At 41.9% G+C, this 11,291-nt stretch overlaps 1 long non-coding RNA gene across 1 annotated transcript; it reads right to left on the bottom strand.

Moving 5' to 3' along the window:
• Positions 1–3,594: 3,594 nt before the first annotated feature.
• On the bottom strand, positions 3,595–9,196 carry LOC306982870. Its single transcript, XR_013794241.1, has 3 exons — positions 9,116–9,196; positions 7,067–7,114; positions 3,595–3,700 (listed from the first exon to the last, which is right to left on the bottom strand). It is a non-coding gene; the product is annotated as an uncharacterized lncRNA (long non-coding RNA).
• Between the last annotated feature and the right edge of the window lie 2,095 nt (positions 9,197–11,291).

Here is an 11,291-nt window from a genome sequence, read left to right as displayed (position 1 = left end):
CACTCTCCCAGGAAGAGCTGCTGCAGGACAGCGCGTCAGTCTGACTGAACACACGCGCGTTTCAAGAATATCCTAATCAAACGTATTAGCTGCTGAGTTCTTAACACACTTATATAAAAGTAAATGTACCTGTAGTTTGCCGCTTTCTTGGAAAATGTGACGAAGCACGAAGAAAGAGCGTTACATATCCAGACAGCGATGATGGCGCTTCGACTGTGCTTTGTAAAACGGGCTAAACTTTTTGGATAGAAATATTGAACCTTTTTTAATATTTAGGCCTGTCTCGAAAACACTTAGTTTTATTAGTCACTGACTTAAGTGACATGTTGAATATATTTTTCTATATTCTCTTTCCATATTTTTTTACTGTTGGCCAATTTGGCCGATGGACATAATTTTTACCGGCTATTTGGCCAAGAAGAGAACTGAAGGTGTGAAAATGACCTCTGAAAAATATGTGTTAGTTTCTGACTGACAACTTTCTTCTATGGTACAAAAAGAAGAGCTGTGCTTTCCCCAACAAGACCATCTTCATGCATGACAACGCACCATGTGTCATACTGTAAAGAATACCTCTGCATCACTGGCTGCTATGTCATGATGTGGACCCCCTCCTCCCCTGACCTCAACCCTATTGAGAACATTTGGAACCTCAACAAGCAAAACTTCTATGAGGGTGGGAGGAAGTTTTCATCCAAACAGCAGCTCTGGGAGGCTATTCTGACATCCTGCAAAGAAACCCAAGCAGAAACTCTCCAAAAACTCACAAGTTTAATGGATTTAAGAATTTTGAAGCTGCTCAAAGCTGCTCCTATGTTAAAATATAACTTGACCTGTTAAGGAGTTTTTGATTGAAATAGCTTTTGATTTTAGTATAGTAGATTTTATATACCGTTAAACGGTACCTACTTGGAAACGACCGAAAAGCTCCGGTAGAAGGCTGTATCGAATAACTTTTCGCCGCTAATTGTCGGTACTTTTTCCTCTCCAAACGTCAATAAATGATCTACAGTGAGTCTAAAAAAGCCTGAACTCATGAGCAGCTTCAGTGCAAATGCAGAAGCAAAGCTGTAACTTACTCACACTTCAGTCACTATCAGAGATGGCAGAGCCGCGGTCTGAGCCAGGACTAAACATGGACATACAGTAAACTGGTTAAAAACCAGGACTAAACTTGGACTGAATTAGAAACTATAGTTCTTAGACAAAGAGAAAAACAGTGACATTACGGTAGTGACAACACAGTAGTGACAACACAGTAGTGACAAACGCGGCAGTGACAACACGGTATGACAACGAGAAACACATGGGCTTTACCTTTAGCTTACGTGCTGCTGTTTACAACTCCAGCTGCACCAAATGGCAGCACCAGAGCATTTGGGATCCAAGATTGTTTCTGGAAAGGTGAGGGCTCACTCTGCATTAGCCATTTGTGGAACAGTTATGGTACATTTTTAGTGACAGAGTGAGCGCTTTCACTATGTAACAGATCTTTGACGTGTGAGGAGCTTTCACTGTGGAACAGCGCAGTGAGTTTAGAAAAGTTTATCTGAAAGAAAACGGTCCTGATGTGGATCTGGTCTGTTCCTGCAGCTCAGGAGGGAATAATGTCCGAACTCTCTTTTTATCACTGCTTTAGTGGGAATTCTGCTCAAAAAATGAAGTTACAGGTGACGCTGCTGCTCCTGTTTTCAGTTGTGCCGTGTTTGGACTTTCTCCTGAACAATACTTTTTATACACATCATTTTAAGTCAATTAAAATAACAGGTATCAAAAAAAGTACCATTAAGGCACCGGTACTGAAAAGCAGGTATCGTTAAAGTAGTGGTATCGGAAAAAAACGAACGGTACCCAGCCCTGGTGATATGTCGCCAGTTAGATTAGTCCTTGAGCCACAGCCTGACAGGAGTTTAAAGACTTAGATGTACTAAACTTTTATTTGTGCTTTTTTCCTCTATGAGCAAGTTTAACTTCCGGGTATTTGAGCTGAAGCTGAAAAGGATTCAACGTAATCAAAAAAAGCCTAATTATCGTATTTTCATTATTTGCATTCTCCATTATGAAGTACTTGTCTGATACAGGGATTTTTTTTAATATTGCAACAGTGTAACCTTTTAAAATCGAAAATATATATATATAAGTACTATATTTTTCTAAATCGAACTGTCTATCCCTCTCCTCCATTATGAACCTATGAGTCCCTAAGTTGTTCATTCAAGCTGGCATTGTAGGTGTAGTTTAGTTACTTTAAAGTATATTATGGTTTCATTAATTGTGTCTGATTTGGCCATTTAGAGAAGTCTGTGTATCATTTTGGTCAATTTTAACATGAAAAAAAAACCCGCTCTGAATCAGCCCAAATTTACTTTTACTTAACATGGACAGTGTTTTTTTACAGACTGTAAATGGCTTCCAGCAAGAACATCAAGAGCAATATTATTTTTTACAACACAAACAAAATATTATAAAACACACTTTATTGTCAAATCAGCATAGTCTCGATCTACTTTTTGCACAGTGTGAAAGTAAAAGATCAAACAACAAAATGGAATCAATGTCATTAGCAACAATTTAGCCTAATGATAATCGCTGTGAAATGCCTTTATGTGGCTCATTTGGTTTCAGCCAAACAAATTAAACAGACCCCTGACCACAGAACCCACACCCTTGACCACAGAACCCACACCATTCACTAGGTTGTCCTCGAAGGAATTATCTGTTTCAGCGTCTCTTCGGGCCCTCTGTTCATATACATGTCTTAATCTTTCTATGTCTTCGGCACGCTTACGCTCCATCTCCCTCTGCTTTTCCTCCCTCTGTCTCTCCATTTCTCTCTCTTTTTCTCTCTGTCTTTCCCTTTCTCTCTGCTCACACTCTCGTCGCTCTTGCTCATCTTTTATCTTCTTAAGCTCCTCTGTGAATTTTTTCTCTCTTTCTTTATTTTCTTTGTCTTGTTTTTGTTTTGCCTCTTCTAGCACCTTTTTCATCTCCTGTTGATATTTTCTCCTTATCTCCTCCTCCTGTTTCCGGATCTCTTGTTGTTTGGCCTTCAGAATCCTCCTCTGCTCTCTCTGAATGGCCTCTTCAGCCTCTTGGAACATCTTACTGGTATAGTGGCTTCCTCCGTTCTTCCTCACCATGTCGTCGATCTTCAACAGCAGCTCCTTCACCTGAGTGCGGTCTTTCTTCTCCCTGTTATTAAACACAAGGAACCTGTTTCCACAGTTGGAGACCAGCTTCTGTAAGGAGTCTTCAGAATTACGTAAGTAATCTTCAATAGATGTTTCATCGTTCTCCAGATCGTCTCCACCTGTGAAAATGATCACAATGTACTTCTCAGCATCCTCTCCAAACGTCCTCTTGATACATTCCACTGCACGCTGTTCTTCTTCTGTGAATCGGCCGATTTTAAGCAGCAGCAGAAAGGCGTGTGGTCCAGGACACAAAAGGCTGATGCATTTACACGTTTCGGTCATTATTTGTTCATTGGTAATTTTGGTGTCAAACAGACCAGGAGTGTCCACCACCGCGACACGGCGCCCGTCAATGTCTGATTCGATTTTGCTACAGAGCTGGGTGACAGATTGTCCAGCTGGTTTGGCTTCAAACCTATATTCGCCCAGGATTGTGTTCCCAGTAGAACTTTTCCCACAACCAGTTTTTCCAACAAGTGCGATTCTCAGAGCTTCAGGAGCTGAACCTGAAATCACAGAGACAACAGCATTAACAGTGATGATTTAACAAAATGTTCAGATCAACACGTTGAAGACAAAAGAGTGTCTCACTCTTTCAAACTAAAGGCTGGATTGTGCGAGTCCGAGGTTGATGCATCTAATTGTTCCTGCCAAAGAGAGAGGCAACCAGGACCAGCGATTTATATCTTGAGCTAGTTGTTTGAGCAAAGTGTTGAAGTAGATTTTGAAAAGCTTCGAAAACTCCTTAGTTACATGAATTCCCAGATGTTTGAAACTATGTAAAGCACCTTTAAAAGGTAAACAGTGGGTAAGCTACCGCCGCAGGATTGATGGGAAGAATTTCACTTTTATCAAAATGAAGTTTGTATCTGCCCAAAGCTCTTCAGCAATGATAGAATTGGAGGCATGGAGTTATCTGGATCTGAGACAAAAAGCAACAGCTCGTCCGCATATAAGGATACTTTATGGACTGAACCACCCCTGCTGCTAGATCTGAGAGCTGCTGCCAGCGGCTCTATGGCTATTGCAAACAAAAGGGGGGAAAGAGGGCAGCCTTGCTGGGTTCCACAACCTAAAGAGAAATATTGAGAGTAATCATTATTTGTACGGACACGTGCCAATGGCGAGGAATATAACAATTTGACCCAAGATATAAATGTGCAACCGAAACGCTTTAGGGTATACAATAAATAGGGCCACTCCACCCTACCAAAAGCCGTTTCAGCATCCCTGGATATGACCATTTCTGGAGTGTCAGTTGATGACTTTAACATCTGCACACAGCAGAAAAATAGGCACAAGGCTACTTGTCTTTTTTTTTTTTTAATAAAAGAATTTGTAGCTTGTTGTCAGGTGAGTGGTAGAACACCAGAATCAGGAGCCTCTTTGAGCATGGAGAACATAAGGGGAGTTTATCAATAAAGACCTTATTAAGTTCTGATGGGAAGCCATCAGGCCCAGGGCTCTATTCACTTTGCATGGACATCACAGTGTACTTAATTTCAGATGTGGTAAATGGTTAATCTAAGTCTGCTGCAACACCTGGTTCAATTGTAGGGATTGTAAAAGATTTAAAGGTTCCATATCATGCAAAATCGACTTTTTGGAACCTTTAACCATGTTGTTTTGCTATTTCCTCATCAAAAACACCCTAGAGTGTTTTTTGGATTCATTCACGCAGTTCTGAGCAATCCTCCTGAATCTACTGAGCAGCTGCTACGCCCTCTGCTGGTAAACGACTGAGTTACTCAGTTGTGTCGTCACAGCGGAGCGGAAGAGTTTGACGTCTGTAATGTAATGTCTTAATTCTATGCTTACGGCCTGATTTTAATTTGTAAAAAAAACATTAAATAAAGGCGAGAAAAAATGAAAAAAAAAGTAACCGAGGCACTTCCTGAGGTCAGAGCTGCCCCTGCGGACAAACCAAACACCCCCCCGAGTGTCTGAACGTCTGCACTGGAAGCAGTGAAGAAGGAGCTCATTCTAACCTATTCTGGACACCTGTTCCTTTGTCTTGCCTAACAATAATGTCACGGTGAAAATGCGTATTTGGCTACAAGAGGTACAGGACTTTATTCAACCTTCCTAAAGAAGAGGCCACACACCAGAAGTTGGAATTTCTTTCCGGGATTCAGCGACTGTCACTAAAATTGTGTTTTTCTGTGACTGTCTCTGATGGATGCTTCACCAGAATCAAAGTGGATTAACTTTTATAACCAACGCCAGTCCCATAACGTAAACAGCGATGGACCAGAGCGATGGTGAGTCAAAAAGTGTGTTAGCTTGTGTGTTTGTGTGTGTGTTAGCGTGTGTGTTTGCCATGTATGAAGCTGTGTCGCAAATGTCAACTAACTTCACTTTTTGCTGTGTATTTTCTATAACGGTAAAGTTGAGCGGAGAGAGGGGGCGGAGTTAACTGAATCGAAGCGTTGTGTCTTCCGGGTTTGAAAAAAACCTCCAGAAAATACTTATATTTATCACAGAAATTAGTGAATGATATATGAATATATCATATAAATGCCTGTACTTCACTTTGGGATGGCTACAATAGCATGATACATCCTACACATCCTTTAAAGAAATGTTCATAACAGCTTTCACCAGGTGAATTTTCGGATGTGTATTAAGATGAATAGAAGTCCTTAAACTGATAGTTAATATTTTGAGGGTTAACAGAAAGCTTATCAGAGACATGCATTTCTGTGACGTGCTGAGCTGAAGTAGATTGACGAATCTGGTGTGCAGGAAATTTGCTTGGTGGTGGAGCCAATTCAGGTAGAGGGCGCTCTGGGAGGCTCTAACCCAAAAAAGGTTAAAGGGTGCGCCAATCCAGCACCAGGTGTGGTGTAACGGAGGCCAATGGTTTTGAACGTGCGTGTGCTGTGTGTTAATCAAATTACCCAAACTGTAAGTTCTTTTCATATCATCATTTTTTTGCCTACAAGAAATGGATTGGCATATCCGACTGGACATCTGCAATACTCTGTTACCTTATTTTCTCTCACAGTAATCACCTGCACATAGCCAGCACGCGTTCTTCCAACGTTTAAAATGCGCCACAACACTGGGTTTATCACCAAACAGCTGCATCAGTGGCCACAGAATCAAATTTGTTGGTCAGATCAGCTGAGGGGGATTTTGTGCACTTAATTTGCAGTTCAGATACTGCATCATGGAGAACCTGGCTGTTTTGAGAAGCCAGGCTTTGTAGGCTGTATAAGCTATTATGAAGGCTAGGCGCTAATTCAACCTGGTGGACTAATTTCACCGCCTCAGACTGAAGGACTTTGGCTTCTGCTCCGCCTCCTCTCACTCGGGCCTTTACAGCCTGAGCCGCTGTGTGATCCTACCGCGCTCTGTCCAAGTTGCTTCTCTGCTACCGGATCTTTATTTGGTGATATAGACTTTATCTGCACCCACACGCCAACCCGTCCGAACCCTGGATCCAAACTTTGGACCCGACGTGACTCCCTCAGTCCAGCAGCTGCGTCGGCACACTAACCCAGCTAAACAGAAACTGCAGCCTCTGAGCTCCTTCACACATTTTAAACTTTTAGAAACGGCTGCAGAATTAATGAAATGCATCTCGTTAACGATTTAAAACTGACAAGACGATGCTAATTATCTAATTAAATATGCACACGCGATCGTTATTTAGATGACACATTTAGAGAACTCCCGTCAGGAATAAACAAGGATAAGAAACAGTTAAGATTTGAATTGCATTTCAACAGTGGGGCGATTGATAAAGCAGGTCATCTCGTAATCGGAAGGTTGGGGGTTCAAATCCCACCTTCTGCACGTGCCCACTGTCGTTGTGTCCTTCAGTGTCGGTGGGAAAGCGCTGAATAAGTTGAGACCATTTCACTCACCTTGTCTTGAGGCCATACTGCAGGACACGTGAGATGTGGATGATGCACCTGCGAGAAAGAACAGAGGAAAAATAAAATACACCAACATTATGAACATATGACATAAATAAGCCTGTGTGTGTTGTCTTTGTCTGTAACTGTACACATATATGGGAGTCCACAATGGCAGCCAGGCTGAACTTCACTCCATCATCTCATCTCATTTTCAATATATTTTTTGGAGCTTTTTTATTTTTGTTGTTGTAAACACAGCAGTCCAGCATATAGGCTCTCCTCTAGAGGTCCAAACGAGGTGAAGATAGAAGCTACCAAGCTCTTCCACATTTTCCCGATTTAAATATGGTTATGTGAAGTGTTACACGATACAAGTATAGTTACACAAAATTAAACATGTGGATTTTCTAAGCGGATAAAGAGGGGAACTATATTGCAAGGCGTAATAATACCAGGTGTAGTTCGACATCCGCGCAGTAATATCTTCACTTTACAGTACTGTGTTTATGTGACTGAGGGCACGCGTGAAGACCTGACAGGTACAAATGAACTCGTCTAAGCTCAGGTAAGAACATATCTCAGTATGTAAAAACAGTGGCCTGTTCCTTTAAGACCCTCCCAGTTCTATCTGTCAAATGAAACCTCATGATGCTAGTCATGTGATGCCGATTTTAACCTATCAATATGCTTGATTGGGACCCCGAAGTGCGAGAGTAGATATTAAAATATTTATTATACTTTTTTTTTTTTCGTCAGTGCTAAGACAGGCCAAACAGGAGCAGACGTGTGAGCCGCAGCCTGAGGACGTGACCACTCAAAGGGGAAAGACGCCACAGAACAAGGTAAGCAGAAAACCTTTTCTAAATTTCTGCCACGCTCTAGCGTGTTATTTCCCTATATTTGAGTGGCCTCGCTCCTAAGGTTTGGTACTTCCCTATTTAAATGGCACATATAGCGCCGCCACTCGGAAAATAATTCGCCAAGAGCCTGCGGCGCCCCGTGGGCCGCCACAAGATCTGGCCCAGAGTCCGTTAGCCTGCTCTAAGTGTTTTTCCTATAGCTGTTAGCATCAGCCACCAAGCATTATGATCCATACAGATGTTTTCAGCTGTTCGTCGACCACATTTAGGGGAGGGTATCTGCCAAGTTAGAAATCATTGATAAATGTACAGACCTATGTAGATTTTACTTTAGATACAAATTAGCGTCTAAAAGTGTCCTCTGAGCAAAATGTAAAATCAAGGTCAAGTTTCTTGATTTTTGTGGGTCAAATACACAAATACACATCCAATGGACATACAACAGAATGCACGTAATCTTGCAAATGTCTCTTTGCATAGCAGTGTGGTTCATTACCAGGTCTGTTTCCGTGCCATGAAAATATGAAGTTGTTTGTTGAGTACAGTAGCAAATATCCTAAAAGATTGGCTGTATCCTTGAACAGAGGGAGGAGTAGCCTTGTAAACCACACCCACTTCTTCTCCATGATAGAAGTTGGGTTTGGGCATACACGGTAAACATGTGACTGATTGGCTGAAGCTGAACAAATCACAGCCGTCACAGAGAACTGACTAGTATAGGTAAGCATAGGTTTGTGTCCCTATGTTGTAGTTGAATCACAGTGACATGTGCAGAAGTTATTAGCAAAAACTAATCATGGATGAAGGAGTCGAGGATTTTGCCTCCACGTTCTCGTCAGTTTTGTGAATTGAACTACAGCGCTAATTGCTGATTGGTTTATTTCACTGACAATCTGTGCGCGTTAGGCCCGCCCATTCATACTGCTCCAATTGCTCCGTTACCATAGTAACTTATGACAGAGTCAGGCAAAGGGAGGAGAGGATGTGAGATGTTAAAGCTAGGACAACGGTGAGACGCTTCAGAGACAGGAGCCGAGTCAGACTGAGGAGGAGACACACACACACACACATACACACATACACACACGCACACACACACACACACACGCACACACACACAAACTTACCATTTTTATCTAGATTTTGACATTGGCAGGTGTAATGAAACTACAGTGAAACGTTTTCTCCGACTCACCGTTACTTTGTACTTCAGTAGGTCTTCAGTCGACTTGTACTTCAGCGGCTGCAGTTTGTGTCAGGAGACGCTGTTTGTTCTGTGAAGAGACACATTCACCACATTACTGTCACATCTGTGTAAAAATACAATCATATAAACATACAGAAAAATAAACAGGTGAGACAGAAGGGTAGATAATGTTATAGATAGAAAATCCAAACTAAACATAGTAAATGAAATTCAAGGCAGTTCTTACCTTACGTGTGGTCTATCAGCCTGTGAGACTGTGAGACTGTGGACTCTTGGGGACCTTTATACAGAGGAGGAGGAGGAGGAGCAGCGGGTCACATGATTTCACAGAAACAGCTCCATTTCTTTTCAGAGCAGTAAAACGGAATACTGTATATTGCCACCTTTAACACATAGACTGTAGAAAAAATGGGCGTCTTCTGCTCACTCCTCCCCGTTTACCATAATGACTACGGTCGTGGGGGAATTCATGGAGGATTTGCAGGCTCCTCCTCCCCAGCTCTGACGAAGCATGTTCCTAAAAAGGACATACCGGCGGGATCTTCACTGTAGACTCGGCCCTTGCGTGACGTGTAGCTCACGCTGCTCCAATGCTAACAGTCTGAGCCTCATTAAGTACCAGATTTCAAAAATTCATATTACGAAAATCAGCCTGGTTTCATATATTGTGACTAACCCAGCGTTATCTCAGGAGGAAGATCAGCCTAGTCTAGTGTTGAAACAATTGAAACCAGGCTTTAAAGTAGTTTTTAAAGTGTCTAAAGTCCAATGCTTTTCAATGGGGGCCTAGCGGCGATATGGAGGTACTGCAGCAACGGCGGAGCAATGGCGGCCCCCACGTTTGTGGTCAAAAAGCAGGGCAGCCAGCGGCCATTGCTTTAACATCGAGTAGGGGTTAGCTGCAGACCCGGAGCCGAGACAGAAATACCGTGAAGCACCACCGTAATAGTGCGCCCTCTCCTGGTAAAGACGGATATACAACGGTGTTAGGTCTTGGGAAGATTGATTTGATCAACTCAATGAACGTGAGACTTTAACCGAGTTATTTCATTTTTCTTATGAACCAATTTTGAAATCGTAGATGCTTCTGTTGTTTGATAAAGCTAACATGACACATTAATGTTGTTTGATAAAGATAAGATGACACATTCATTTTCTGCTTAAGATAGCGTTTATGCTAGTTGTAAATGAGTAAAGACAATAAAAAATCCCAATTACATGCCACCCAAAAATGCAATTGCAGGCTGTAAAGTAAATATATAATTTATTCATAATTATTTATTACGGGTACTTTTTACTTTCTGTGGCAAATTATTGCATATTTTAATTTGAAAGAATCTTGGCCTGGACACTCCTGAGATTTTTAATCTCAACGAGTTTTATCCTGGATAAATAAAGGACAAATAAATTGTTTAAAAAGTTATGGCACCATTATTAAATTATTAATGGCACATAGTTGAATGTACAGTATGGCCCAATCTTAATTCTCCTTGTTACCCCTCCGCCTACCCCTTACCCCTTGCCCTCTCCCTTCCCCTACGGCTTAAAAAAGAGTGGTAAGGGAAAGGGCGATGTCTTTGTGGCAACTGAGGAGTTAACAGACTATAATATAATGATAGTCTTAAAACAGTATAGATTTTCCAACAATGCCACCCCAGACTTCCTGGGGAAAAGAGAGTACTACAGCTTAGAGGCTCGCAAGTAAGTGTACTGAAGCAAAGGCACTGGTTCCATTTAGTTGACAGAGTTTATTTTGCATCAATAGGAAACATTTCATTTCCTTTCAGTTGTGTTCAATGTATTTACAATTGTTAATAAAATACCCTGTATTTAAAAGGAGCTCACATTTTTAAAATAAAAAGAGGTTCAGGTATTTAAAACCTCCTGCCTGCCTGGCCGACAGAACCCAGGACATAGGCAGCGGACGCACTTTAACGGTCTGGAGTGCGGTGCCAATCTCCAGGCCCACCAGAGACCGCAGCAGGACGTGTCCGCTTTAAGACACCAGTGCGTAAGCGCGAACGAGCGCACAACGGAGCAGAACCAATCAAAAACAAAATAACACAGAAACAGGAAGGAAACAAAACAAAACAGAGACAGCGGAGGCAACGTGCCAGAGCCACTGCAGACCACTGAGGACACCTACAAAAATGAATTTGGATTA

The sequence above is a fragment of the Gobius niger genome (genome assembly GCF_951799975.1).
Source record: "Gobius niger genome assembly, contig: SCAFFOLD_67, whole genome shotgun sequence".
Taxonomy (NCBI): Eukaryota; Metazoa; Chordata; class Actinopteri; order Gobiiformes; family Gobiidae; genus Gobius; species Gobius niger.
The sequence above is the reverse complement of the archived record's forward strand: the minus strand, read 5'-3'. Positions and strand labels throughout refer to the sequence as shown.